Source organism: Phyllobates terribilis, unplaced genomic scaffold (assembly GCF_046119375.1).
Source record: "Phyllobates terribilis strain yellow unplaced genomic scaffold, ASM4611937v1 Scaffold_4__5_contigs__length_816908805, whole genome shotgun sequence".
NCBI classification, from domain to species: Eukaryota; Metazoa; Chordata; class Amphibia; order Anura; family Dendrobatidae; genus Phyllobates; species Phyllobates terribilis.
In genome coordinates this window covers 373,953,336-373,967,026 of record NW_027362764.1, presented here as the reverse complement: position 1 = coordinate 373,967,026, position 13,691 = coordinate 373,953,336, and the positions used below count along the sequence as shown (strand labels likewise).

The window sequence follows — 13,691 nt, the reverse complement described above, 5'->3', positions numbered from 1 at the left end:
ATAAATGCTGTTTTTTAAATTATACAGACTGGCCTGGGGACTTGTATACAGCCTTGTGGAATAAGGTGATGGAAGGTGAACATGATGGGGGACGACTACTGGGCGCTTCACAGAGAAGGTCCACAGCCTTGTATAAGACAAAAGGGAGCGAGAGAAGCTTTGAAGGGAATAGGAGCAAAAATTAATTTCCAATAATGTTGCCGAATGACTGGTGAACACATTTTTATATATAATAGTGTAAATTTGTGGGTACAATAAAGAGGTCTCTTGTACATGTAGCTTATACGCAATTTTGTGTGCATTTTTTAGGGGGGCAAAATCAATACTTTTGGGTGGGCAGGGGGGGTCAGGGCATAAAAAAAAATAAAAGTCAGTCATTGGATTTGAATAAATTTTCATAAAGCCAAATTTTACATACCTGTATCATTATTCCAAGACCTATTAAAGTGTATATTGTTCATGTGATAAACCCTTTACTGTTTTTGTTTGTAGCGAATATGTTAATGTGCAACAGATATTATACACACACACATAATATGCATATATAAATAGAATAGTAAACAACTATTTCAAGCCACTTAAAGTGGTAAAGTGCAAAGAAAAAGAAATCCAACTCGTAAATATTAAATTAAAATTAGTTCCATCAAGTTTGCTATAACCTAAGGTCAGCATTGGAAGACAGTATGATTATTTAACAGACATTTGAAGAGGAGGCCGGGCATTTGACCAGACCTTTCTATCAGCCTTGTCCAATTGTAATCTTCAAATCTACAGGAGAAGACTGATGGATGGGCCTAGTTACATGTGCTTTCACCAGCAGCCATTGCATGGAGTGGAGAACTGTGCAGTCTGTGAGGATAAAGTGTCAACTATATAATAGTAAGTACCACAAAAATAGGTCCTCAACACATCTGATTAATCTTTATTTTATGTGCCTGACCTTATTAACTTATTCTGCAGCCACAATAGACACTGTAATACAGCAGCCATAAGAGATAAATAGTGCAAAATTTTCAATTACAACTAGTTTGCTAAATATTTTTTTCTAGGTCATAAACGTATGAATTCAAGAAAAGTAACTAGCAACTAGCCACAAAAGGTGGAAAAGCTCTAAGTGTGAGATAGATATATATATATAATCTCTATCTATATCAAAAACACCCAACCCTACCTAAAGTAAATTTTTGTTTTTATTCTCTAGGCAAATGGGACAGTAAAAGCGTTTTCTTGTTGTAACAAGTTTGTCATCTTTTTTGATATTTACACATGCTAAGTGAAACCATGATTTGCACAAGGAACATTCCACCATATGTTCATGTGCTTTGTACACGTGGCGAAGGCAGTAAGTTGTAAGAGTTAACCTTTTTTTATATATTTTCTGACGAAGCTTGGTTTCATAAGGAAATAATTCCAAACGACCCTTTTCTAGGCATAAAATTAGATGACTGCGCATCTCAGCCTGGTTAAACTCTACACTCTTTAGATCTACACCTTCGGCTAATGCCACTGCATTGGCAATTGCAAAAAGCCCACAATCATTTGCTCCATTTTGTTTCTGGCAACACATAATTGTAACATCCAGAATTTTATTACAGCCGTGGAAAAGTGGTTTGTACATTTTCAAAATTTGTTTTTTCAGAGTGTCAGAAATGGAAGAGGAGTGCAATGAGTTAAATACAGTGACCGAATTGTTGTTACATGCTGAAACTAGCCAATGTGCGCCAACATGGTGGATCTGGATGATATTGCTGCCAGTTACCAAAGGAATGTCAGAATGGGCCAACACTACTGTGTCCATCAAACCTGATACTTTAGGGCATGCTTTTATAATTAAATTCTGGCACGCATTAATTATATTATCGTCTAACCAATCTTGCTCGGTTATCAAGGCACGATCCCTGAAGCTCAATTTTATATTCTTTACAGTGACCCACACACAATCCAGCTTTTCTGTTGGGGGTGTTTGTGGGGTAGCCCCTTGTCCATCTACATTCACAGTTTCCCATACATCAGCTGTTTTATTCTCTGCCTTAGATCCTACTCTGTGAATGTCCATGTTTTTTTGTTTCCCATATTTTCTTACAGGAAGCTCCTGTATAGCTTTTGAGACTGTTATTTTGGTGCTGGTTTCAGTGGCAAGCCACCTTCTTGGGGGATTTGTTCCCGTAATTGTAAATACAAATTACTTAATTCAACAGTGAGATGTTTCACAAAGTCTTGATTGTCCAAAAGATATACTGAGTCTATAAATCTTTTTAACACTTTGACACAATGGCGAATCAAATAGGTCAGCCGATTTCTCCTCCTAGAGGGCAATTCGTGCAGTGTTGGATCTGAACGGACACTATTTTGTGGTCTACACTCGTGTTCTTGTAAACCATTGTCACAATGCCTAGTGTTTGTGTCCACAAAACAATCACTATCCAGGATAAAAAGGGGGTTTTCAGAGTATGCTGGATTAATGTCATGCCACTGCCAATTTGCAACACGCAAAATTAAACACATTTGTTTACATGGTAGCAGAAATTTCTGCCAGTCTTTGCATGTGCAAGTGGGCCCCTCCAATCCAACACAAACAGTATGCATTATTTCTAAGTCAATTGCAGACTCGCTTTTAACTTCAAAAAGTCCCTTATCAGAGTCCAAACATTTAAGGTGTGACAAATCAAGGCCACTGTAGTAACGCTGCATTACATGGTCAATGAATCCACGAGGCCGATTTTTTAAAAACGATGGGACTTCTACGACGTATTTTCGGTAATAGAACTCGTTAAATTCATCTGTACGTATCTGTGAAAATAAAACAAGTCAGTTAAAAAAAAAAAGCTGTTAACCTGAAGGTATAGGGTGAATTGACAGGTTAATAGGGTTTGGAAGCCGCACTGAAAGCCCTGCTGCTGTGAGTAGAGATGGGCAAACTGCTCGGTTTTACCCGGGTTTGTGAGCGGGGTTGCTTTGTTAAAGCAAACTGCTAATAACCATACTGATTATACTTACCGAGTCTGCGTTCTCTTCCAGCTCTCCTGCGGTGCTGCATCACTTTCGGGGGGAATAGTCACGTGACTGGCCACAGCCAATCACATACACTCAGAAGATAAGGGGCGGCCCAGAAGTGACGCAGCGATTCTTCACAGCAGGAAGAGAGAACGCCTACCCAGTAAGTATATTAGGTGTAGTAACTATTTGCTTGCTTTAACGGAGTAACCCCGGTCACGAACCCGGGTAAAGCCAAACAGTTCGCCCATCCCTAGCCATGAACAACTGAAAATGTTTCCTTAGCAGTGCATCAGTACATAGTGCGCAGTGGCTGTAAACACATCCCGGCACTGACTGATAGCTGGCTGTACAGTGCATCAGTAGAGAGGTTGTGGCTTCAAAATCTATCATTTGCCAATGGATGATGTGGATATTCATGTGATTAAAACAAAATTCTAATTTCATTAGTCTGCTACAACAAACAGAAAAAAAAATAATTTGAAGTTGAAACACTCACTCTGGGGTATCTATACACCCATTTTTTGTTTTGTCATTTAAAAACAAACAAAAACAAATACAAGAACCTGTTTAATAGTAATAAATGAAGTTTTAAAACATAGCCTTCAAAAATTATGTGAAAAAAAAAAGCATTATATTTTGGACTTTTTGGTCCCATTCTTGGTTTTGCATAAAGTGGTTGTCCAATGCTTGGACTACTCCTTCTCACTCCCCATGTTCAACCCCAGAATAATAAAGCCTATACTCCCCTCTAGTGCCAGTCCGGTTCCAGTGATGTCCGAACTCGCATTTCCATAGCCCAGGTGCCATTTTTATGACATGTGAGCTTCACAACCAATCATCACCAGTTTCCTTCTCCCCACCTTCAAATTCCTAAGAAGTGAACTCTGCATCTGCCATCCACTTCATATCAATTGCTCCTGCATACCAAGGCAAGGAGAATGAAGGTGGAGGTGACTAGTCTCGGAGCTTGCTTGTCATAACAATGTCATCTAGGCTCCAGGAAGGATCGTTCTGACATCGCTTGAACAGTGCCGGCCCAAGGGTATTTTTTTCTTTTTAGATGGGTGTGCACATGGAGAATAAGAAGTGGTTGTCCTACAAGTGGACAACCCCTTAAAGCTGGAGACACACTGGGCAAAATGCATGCGATATACTCGCAAGAGTCTCGCATGCCTCACCTGGCACGACCGCCAGCTCTCTGGACAGGAGTGTATCAGGTGCATGTGTTTCTGTAAAGCTGCTGACCCGATCCTGTCCAGAGAGCCGGTGGTCGTGCCAGGTGAGGCATGTGAGACTCGTGGGAGTATCTCACATGCATTTCACCCAGTGTGTTTCTGGCTTAAAAGCAACATTCCATGTTTTTTTTTATTTATTGCACCACTGGAGTGGTGCTTTAAATTTAATTCCCCTGCCTCTTGTCTTATACTTACCCTCCCGACCCGTGGCTTCATCCTTTAAGTGCCGCGTCACTCCTATGGCAACATCTTTTGTATAGAAGTCCGAAGTAACCTCACAAGTGTTCAATGCAGTATGAGAGGCAGATCTAGGCTCTCGTAAAGATGTATTGATTTGTGACCTACAGCAACCCCATAAAAAACTGGAGCTGCTGGCAGATCCCAAATCTCCACTAACTGTAGTAACGCTGGAAACAGATGAAAACTGAGGCAGGTGAGTGTAAAGACTGGAGCCAGAGGCCTTGCATTTAAGCACCACTGTACTGTTAAAGCACAATTTATCTTTTTTTTTTTTTTTTTTTTTTTTTTTAAGTAATGGGCAACCCGAAATACGATCCATGATGCCTGAATCACAGGCAGCATAAAAGATACTGGCTACATTATATTGTAGATATCTTGGTTCATAGTAACTCTGTAAAGCAGGGTTCCCCAACTCCAGTCCTCAAGGCCCACTGTAGCACCCTGAGGATTCGGCTGCTACAGGGGTATTGCACCTCAAGCCAGAGGTGTGATATTCCACTCCCGGGTAAGGATGGAGTGTGGAACTGAGCTCAGATAGCTGCATGCACTACATACATCCCATTTCCGGGGGACAGATCGACGGTACTCCCACCAGTGTATATGTGCAGGTACGACAGTGTCTGTCCCTGGCTGGAGTGGGAGGGGGGTGGAACATCCCAGTAGTGTAGGAGCAGATAGGGGGAGCAGTCTGGGTAAAGCTAGGAGCTCATTGGGTGCTGGTCACCTGAGCTCACACATAGAGGGAGTATATAAGGTGGGCACCATCTAGAGACAGGGTCTTTTGTAGAGGGTTGGTCAGTCAGTCAGGCAGTCAGCCTTTTGTAGAGAAGTCCTGGGCCAAGTCAGCAAGAAGAGAGAGAGGAGAAGAGAAGGACCCAGAGGGGGAGAAGAAGGAACCCCAAGAACCCAGAATAAAACCAGAAGGGTGAAGGGTTGGCACGCAAGGGAACCGGATCCCAAATTAGTGGAGGAGAGAAACTACCCTCAACTAAGAACCGGAGGCTGCAACATTACATGTGGAGCAGCCCCTCACCAAGTCCACTAAGAAGGCACACCGAGCATAGGGTCAGGGAAGCCAAAGAAGGTTCAACCAACAGGAGACCCGAGGGAGCCGGACATAAGTGGACCCCTGGTGGGAACGGCCAGTAGAAAGGAAAGGCAGAAAGGGAGCTCAGGGCCACGCTCCAGAATTGCTTGGGGGTTGGCCGAGTCCAGGACCTGGTGGACGCAGCACGGCTCGGGCGGTCACTCCAGGCCAGAGTGATCAAAGGAACAGCAGTAAGTAAAAACCCTGAACTGCACAGCCCGACTCTGAGTCTTCTTACCATCCTCACTGCACCTCCACAACCACCATCCTCTACACCTGACCCCCTGAGGCTATACCCCTCCCGTTGGGGGTTATACTACCACAGCTGCACACATACCACCAGCCTCAGTGGACCCTGCTGCAGCGGCGGCCTTTTGACCGCAAATCAACGGGTGGCGTAGTCGACACCAAGAACACCTAATAACATCTGTAAAGACTGCCACACACTGAGTTTGACACCCTGGGCACGGACCGGGTCGCCGCCACTCGGAGACTACAACCCCCATCTGATCCGGCTCCGGGTATCCCCAAACAGCACTGGCCCAGGGGGTGCGTCACCACCAACAAGTCATGTTTTCAGGATTTCCTTAGTATTGCACAGGTGATAATTATATCACCTGCACAAGAAATAATTCCATCACCTGTGCAATACTAAGGAAATCCGGAACACATGACCTGTTGGTGGGCCTTGAGGACTGGAGTTGGGGAACCCTGCTGTAAAGCATGCTGGTACCATGTGTCTTAGATGACAAGTGCATGAAGCACGTCTGTCCACAGAAAGCTTCTCTACATCACACTTCAAAAACTGATAGGGAGAGACCTGTCAGTCATACAGAGCAGGACAGGGAGAATAGTTTGGGGAAGGACCTGCTGTTTGCACTTGTAATCTGAGACACGTGGTTCCCAGCATGCTTTTCAGAGTTACTAAGAAATGCTGCAACATCCTGGAGTAAGATAACACATCTGCAATATAATCTAGCCAGTATCATGTATGCAGCCTGCAGTTCGGGCATCATGGATCTGATGACAGGATCCCTTTAAAAAGTAATATTCAAAGATTAAATTGATTTACTAAATAAAAAAAAAACCTATGTGAAAAAATGCAGGTAAATGGGAGAAGAAAACAGCTAAAAAAATATTTAACACTATTGGTAGGGTTAAGTTCATGATATGTATGATTACAGGCATACACTATAAAGTACTGAAAAGGACTTACTTTTGATACATATCTGTGAAAAATTCAAAATGCAGAACACGGATCAACTGGCTTAAATTACAGTTTTTCAGACTTGATAGATAAGAATGCTTCAAAGTCTGATGTTGCCTTTCTAGACCATTGTTGGTATTGATTCCAAATTGTTGTGTCCCAGTACGATACACATGTGCCCATTTCTTGTAAGAAAAAAAAAATCATGTTAGAGCATACTGATATGGCAAAGCAGCCCTATAAAGTAACAATTAAAAATAAAAAAATGGTGTTATGAAGACAGATTTTACTTACAAGATATAGATAACATACAGCTTGTTATGCCAAGCAAGCCTTTAACCCTGCTCTGCATATTGTAAAAACTATGGTTCTTTGTACTTGATGCAAAAAATATATGTTGTTTTGAGTAAAAATTTACTTGCCTGTGATTAGGTAGTATTTTCAATCAGATTTGAAATACTGGATATTAATATAATCATAATGACCCATAAAATAAATCTATAGTATCAATAAATCTAAACTCAAAAGATACTTGTTGGTTTACCTTTATATCCGGTAGCCATTTATGTGAGAACCACATTCTCAACATCTTATTTCTCTTCCAGACATTGCTAGATGTTAGAGTAGCCAAGGCTGTATCATGTTCTTCTCTTGAAGAAGCAAGAGCTATGCCCCGAAGCAAGGCCAGAACTTCTTTTTTATTTTCATGAACACCATGCACTTTTTGGTTAACCCATTCTGTCCAAGCTTTCTCCGGATGAAAGTCACACAACTTTATGTCAGCATCTAAACATAATATTTTAAAGAAAGTTACAAATTAACTAAACTATTACTTGTATCTAATATTTAAAGGGTCTGTCCTCTACTCAGCCAACCCCTTCTCAGTTTCTAAGTTTACCCACAACAAAATAATACCTACATAATTTCTGGCACTGTTCCAGAGGTCAGCAATGGCTCTCCCAGTGCTTGCATGACATCCAATGTGTTCAATTAGCAACCGCTTCACTCCCCCCTCCTAAGAAATCAGAAACCTGAAGTAACAGCAGTGGACACTGGATATGTCACACAATACCTCCCTGCAAGCAATGTTACAAGAGCTCCAGGAGAGACAGTGCTGAAACGGTCTCCAAGTAGTGGATAACCGTTCTAACCTATGCATGACCAAAAAAGGCCCAGAGCACCACAATAATGAAGATTTGCTTAAAAATGTGTGGGCCAGTACCCAACATTTCATTTCAAAATATCTATTTTTAAACCATTATCAATGTAACTACCTTTACTCTAAACTAACAAAACACTTAAGGCCCCGTCACACTAAGCAATATCGCTAGCGAGATCGCTGCTGTGTCACGGTTTTGGTGACTCACCAGCGACCTCACCAGCGATGTCGCTATGTGTGACACTTTGCAACGATCAGGCCCCTGCTGTGAGGTCGCTGATCGTTGCAAAGTGTCCTGGACCATTTTTTGGTCGTTGGCCTCCCGCTGGCCAGCAAACATCGCTGTGTGTGACCAGCGGGACCAACGATCTGGCTTGTAACCATGGTAAATATCGGGTTACTAGGGGCACGCGCGCACTTAGTAACCCGCTGTTTACCATAGATACCACTCTGCTACGGTGCGCGGAGGCTCCAGCGCACCGTAGCAGAGTTGTATCCATGGTAAACAGCGGGTTACTAGGGGCACACGCGCACTTAGTAACCCGATATTTACCATAGTTACCAGCCTGCTCCTGCTTAAGCAGCAGGCTGGTAACGGGAGCAGGACATCGTGGAACGATTCTTTCCACGATGTCGCTGCTCCCCTCATCGCTGGTGAGCCTGCCTGTTTGACAGCTCACCAGCGATGTATTAGCGATGCAGCAACGATCCCTGACAGGTCGTATCGTTGTCGGGATCGTTGCTGCATCGCTTAGTGTGACGGGGCCATTATACTTATCTAGCTAACCCCCCCTTTTTTGGGGTTGAGGAGGGGGGGGTGGCGGCGAGGGGAGAGAGGGAATTCCTTCACTTTGTCTTGTCAAAGAACAGGATGTCACAGGAGACCAGGGTTGCAATTACATTTCTTCATCATCCCTCACCTGTACTGGAACACAATGCTATCAGGAGGAGGGGCTGCAGTTATTTACTATAGGAGTCTTGACTCTCAGCCGTCACAAGACATCCTGGATAGTGATGAGTGAACTTTGCTCGAACGTGTTTGCCCATTTCAGATTCGGCAAGAACATGGCCGATTCAGTTTGGGTTGGTCAGACCAGACCAATTTCCAAAAAAGTCAGCGAACAAAGGTTTGCTCAGTGAGTGATCGGATTAAAAAAAGCATTACTGAGTTTAAGTGATGCTTTTCTTCTACCTTCTGACTGTGTAGGATAACGGGTAGGATAGCGGGTGGGATGTGTTTGCATGTGTTTGTTGAGAGGAGGGGTGTGGGAACAGTAGTGTCAGACTATTTTTTTTCTCTTGCACGGCATTTTCTGTGTGCATGTTGCAGGTCAGCCGCCAATCAGGGCGAATAAAACATCCATAAGTTGAAGACACAAGGGCTTGTGTCATTTTCTGGCTGTTTCTTTAGATACCAAAATCACGTCTGTAGGGATATAAGAAGCGGACATTTGCAGTCGCCACCATTTTCAGTGTTACTGGTTAGACACATTGCTGCTGCACTCCGTACAGCTCCATCCGCGTTACACAATTAGATAGCTAGCTACTCCATCGCTTTTTAGCATTTTGTGCTGAGAACAAGTGTAATTCCTAAACCTGTGTGTGTTGCCAAAGCTGCGGGTTTTTTTGCTTTCAGGAAGCGATTGCCATATCCATCAGTTTCCCCTAAAAAGGTTGAATTTGGCCTCAAACAAGTGCTTACCAAATCTGTGTGCAGAAAAGCCGAGTGGGAAATCCTGAGTAGGGATGGGTGAACTTGTGGTTTTTACTTGGGTTCGTGACTGGGGTTGCAGTGTTAAAGCAAGTTAATGGCTAATAATCAGACTGATTATACTTACCATGTCCGCGTTATCCCGTTCAGCTGTGCCGCGACGCTGTGTCAATTCCAGGGAGAATAGTCACGTGACTTGCCACAGCCAATTACATACACCAAGATGATAAGGTGTGGCCCGGAAGTGACGGAGCGATGCGTCACACCAGGAAGAGAGAACGCGCACCCGGTAAGTATATTAACATTATTAACTATTGGCTTACTTTATCGCCGCAACCCCGGTCACGAACCCAAACAGTTTGCCCATCCCTAATCCGGAGGTCGTGGTGGAAAGGGGAAGGGGAAAAAGTTTATTGTAAAGGGGAACTAGTCTTGGTGTTGGAGGTGTATGTGGGGGTAGGTGCTACTGGTAATATTACTGAAAGCAGTAGTAACCAAACATTGGCTTATCGTCGTATCCCAAGCGAAGTGACAACTTCTGTTACTGGATGGCCTACTCCAGTCTCTGTTTGCCAGCAGCAGAGAAATACGAGTTGTGGATGAGGCCCAGAAAGAGCTTTTGCTACAGTTAATGGAAACCACTGCATCAAGTGGCCTGTCCTGTTCCTCCACCCCAACATCAAACAGTACAGTCCTCAGAGGTGGCGCCCCAATTACCCATGTGTCACACTCATAAGTCTCCAACCGCACAAATGACTGGGGAAACACAGATGGCGGCTTCTGCTGAGATGTTCACACATTATGTTCCATGGGCTTCAGAGGTCTGCTCCAAACATACTCCAGAGGAGGAAAGCATCTGAACCAATGCCCAAAATCTTTTGCAATCTTTCTCTGGAGATAGAGGAAATTAGGTTCTAGCAGAAATTAAAACCCTGGTTGCCAGACGTTAACCCCCCAGGGTAGAGTTGATGGCGATGATGAGAGTCAGATACCTGAGGAAAACAAGCACTGTACGTTCAGAGCAGCAAGTGTAGGAGGGCGACTCATGGCGAGGAGTTGGACAACAGAGATCTGACTTGGAATGAGCCCAGAGTAACGCAGCTGACCAGCTCAGCAGAGGAGGAAAAAAGACAGATTTTGGTAAGAACTTACCTGTAAAATCCTTTTCAGCGAAGGAAGGAAGAGGGACACAGATCCATTACTAGTGGGTAGGCGGAGCTCCACAGGATAGTTCACCTCAGATTAGAAAAAAGTGACGACCAGCCCCTCCAGCTTAGGCTCCTCCTACTCCCATGTCCTTCAGTCCGTACACAAGCTAAGGAAGAGCAGACAACACCAGCGGAACAACCCCCTCCGAAAATTCAGAAATGCGAGAGAACAGGTTATGCATATAACAGAAAAAACACACAGTCCCAGGCACTACTCACTGGACCTGACAACTGCAATGAGCTGGCAATGCTGGAACAGAGCCCTAGATCGCCGACCCCAGCCCAGATGACCGCCATCAGAGAGGAGTCGCGCCGCATCTGGAAAACAATAATACACTTCTGCCATGGGAGGGTGCTGTGTCTCCCTTCCTTCCTTCGCTGAAAAGGATTTTACAGGTAAGGTCTTACCAAAATCCGTCTTTCAGCAGCAGAAGGGAAGGAAGGGAGACACAGATCCATTACTAGGGGGACGTCCCAAAGCAGTCCAGAACTCAAGGGTGGGAAACCGTGGCAGAATCGCCAACACCCCAACAACTTAGGCAAGCGCGCAACAAGAGCCGAAAACGAGATAAAGAGATAACCTAAAACCGCCGCCTGCAGGACCCTCCGTCCCAAGGCCGCATCGGCGGAAGCACTCACGTCCACTTTATCAAATTTAGTAAAAGTGTGAACGGAGCGCCAGGTAGCCACCCGGCAGAGCTGCGCTGCCGAGGCCCCCTGACGAAAAGCCCACGACGAACCAACAGCTCTCGTGGAATGAGCTCGAACCTTAACCAGACAAGGCTCGCCCTTGAGCTGGTACGCCTCCAGGATAGCCGAACGTATCCACCGAGCTATAGTGTCCTTGGAAGCCCGCTGACCACGCCGACGACCAGCAGGAATCACAAAAAGAGTGTCCGACTTCCGAAACCCTTGCGTGATTGTAAGATAGAACTTCAACGTCCGCACCAAATCCAACGCGTGCAAGGCCCGCTCCTTTGGACTCTTCGGTTTCGGACAGAGGGAGGGCAACACAATGTCCTGATTGACGTGGAAACGCGACACCACTTTAGGCAGAAAATCGCAACGGGTACGAAGCACCACGTGATCTGAGTGGAACTCCAGAAAAGGGGGCGAGCAAGACAGTGCCGCCAACTCAGAAACCCTTCTCAAAAAGGTGACCGCCACCAGGAAGGCCACCTTCCAAGAAAGCAAGTAAAGCGTAGCTGAATCCATAGGCTCAAACGGTCCATGCTGAAGAGCCCCCAAGACTAGATTGAGTCGCCAAGGAGCCACAAACGCCCTCCGAGGCGGAAACTGACGTGCAACCCCACGAAAAAACGAATGCACATCCCTGCGCAAGGCAATAGCCTCCCGAAAAAGCACGGATAGTGCAAATACCTGACCCCGCAAGGTACCAACCGCCAGACCCCTGGCCAAACCACATTGCAGAAAAGCCAAGACGTTGGGAATGGAAAAAACCCTCGGGTTCCTTGACGATCCAGAACACCATGAATAGAAGGCCTCCCAAGTTCTGTGATAAATCCTAGTCGTAGCTGGACCTCTGGCCGCCCGCAAGGTGGCAATGACCTCGGCCGAAAACCCACGACGGGTCAAGATCTCGGTCTCAAGTGCCACGCCGTCAAACGAAGTGACTTCAGGTCCGGATGGCGAATGGGCCCTTGGGTTAACAGGTCCGGGCGAAGAGGCAGTGGAAACGGAGGCGCCGCCAGAAGAGACCAGCATTAAATACCACGCCCTCCGCGGCCAATCCGGCGCCACCAAAATCGCCAAAATTCGTTCGAGTTTGATCTGCCAGATCACCAGAGGAAGCAAGGATACCGGCGGAAACATGTAGATCAGCTCGAAATGGTCCCACGGGGCTACTAGAGCATCTACCGCCACAGCCTCCGGGTCCCTGTACCTGGACATGAACGTCGGAATCCTGGCGTTCAGCCTGGATGCCATCAAGTCCACTTGGGGAGTCCCCCAGCGGGAGCACAGCAGTGAAAAAACTTCCGGATGAAGACTCCATTCTCCGGGATCCACCTGCTCGCGACTGAGGAAGTCCGCAGTGATATTCAGCACTCCTGGGATGTGAATCGCGGAGATGGCTGGAACCCTGGACTCGGCCCATACCAGGATCCGAGAGACCTCCATCATGAGTCTGGAACTCCTCGTCCCGCCCTGATGGTTGATATACGCGACAGCTGTCGCATTGTCCGTCTGAATCCGGACCGGCAGACCGCTCAAAGGGACTGTCCAATGTCGGAGGCAGAGAAATATTGCTCTCAACTCCAGGATGTTGATAGGCAGAGACGACTCCTCTGACGACCAGACCCCCTGAACCCAGAGATCGTTCCAAACCCCCCCCAGCCAGTCAGTGGTAATGACCGACCACCGTGGGAGGAGGAAGGATTTCCCCAGGGATAAAGCCTCTGGACGTAACCGCCATCTAAGAGACTCTCGCACCCTGCGGGAGATACCGACAGCGATCCAGCGAAGCCGCCAATCGATCCCAACGGGTCAGAATAAGATTTTGGAGACACCAGGAATGAAATTGTGCAAACGGTACCGCTTCCATTGCCGCCACCATCAGACCCAGAAGGCGCATACACTTCCGAAGGGACATTGCCATCGCCAACCTCATAACCTGGAAATTGTGACGAAGGTTCGCTTGTTTGTCCGGAGGCAGGTACACCACTGCCCGTACCGTGTCGAAAAGCATCCCCAAGAACAGGATTGACTGCGACGACTCCAATGATGACTTCTTCCAATTGACCAGCCACCCGAAGTCCTCCAGGTGCTGAAGGGAGAGATCGCGAGCTGTCACCGCCTCCTCCGCTGTGGGCGACACAATTAACAGGT

General features: G+C 45.9%; 1 long non-coding RNA gene across 1 annotated transcript; it reads right to left on the bottom strand.

The window, feature by feature from the left end:
• Window positions 1–2,603: 2,603 nt before the first annotated feature.
• Window positions 2,604–7,515, bottom strand: LOC141265409 (uncharacterized). The gene is made up of 3 exons (XR_012320092.1): window positions 7,311–7,515; window positions 6,776–6,951; window positions 2,604–2,790 (listed from the first exon to the last, which is right to left on the bottom strand). It is a non-coding gene; the product is annotated as an uncharacterized lncRNA (long non-coding RNA).
• Window positions 7,516–13,691: the final 6,176 nt, after the last annotated feature.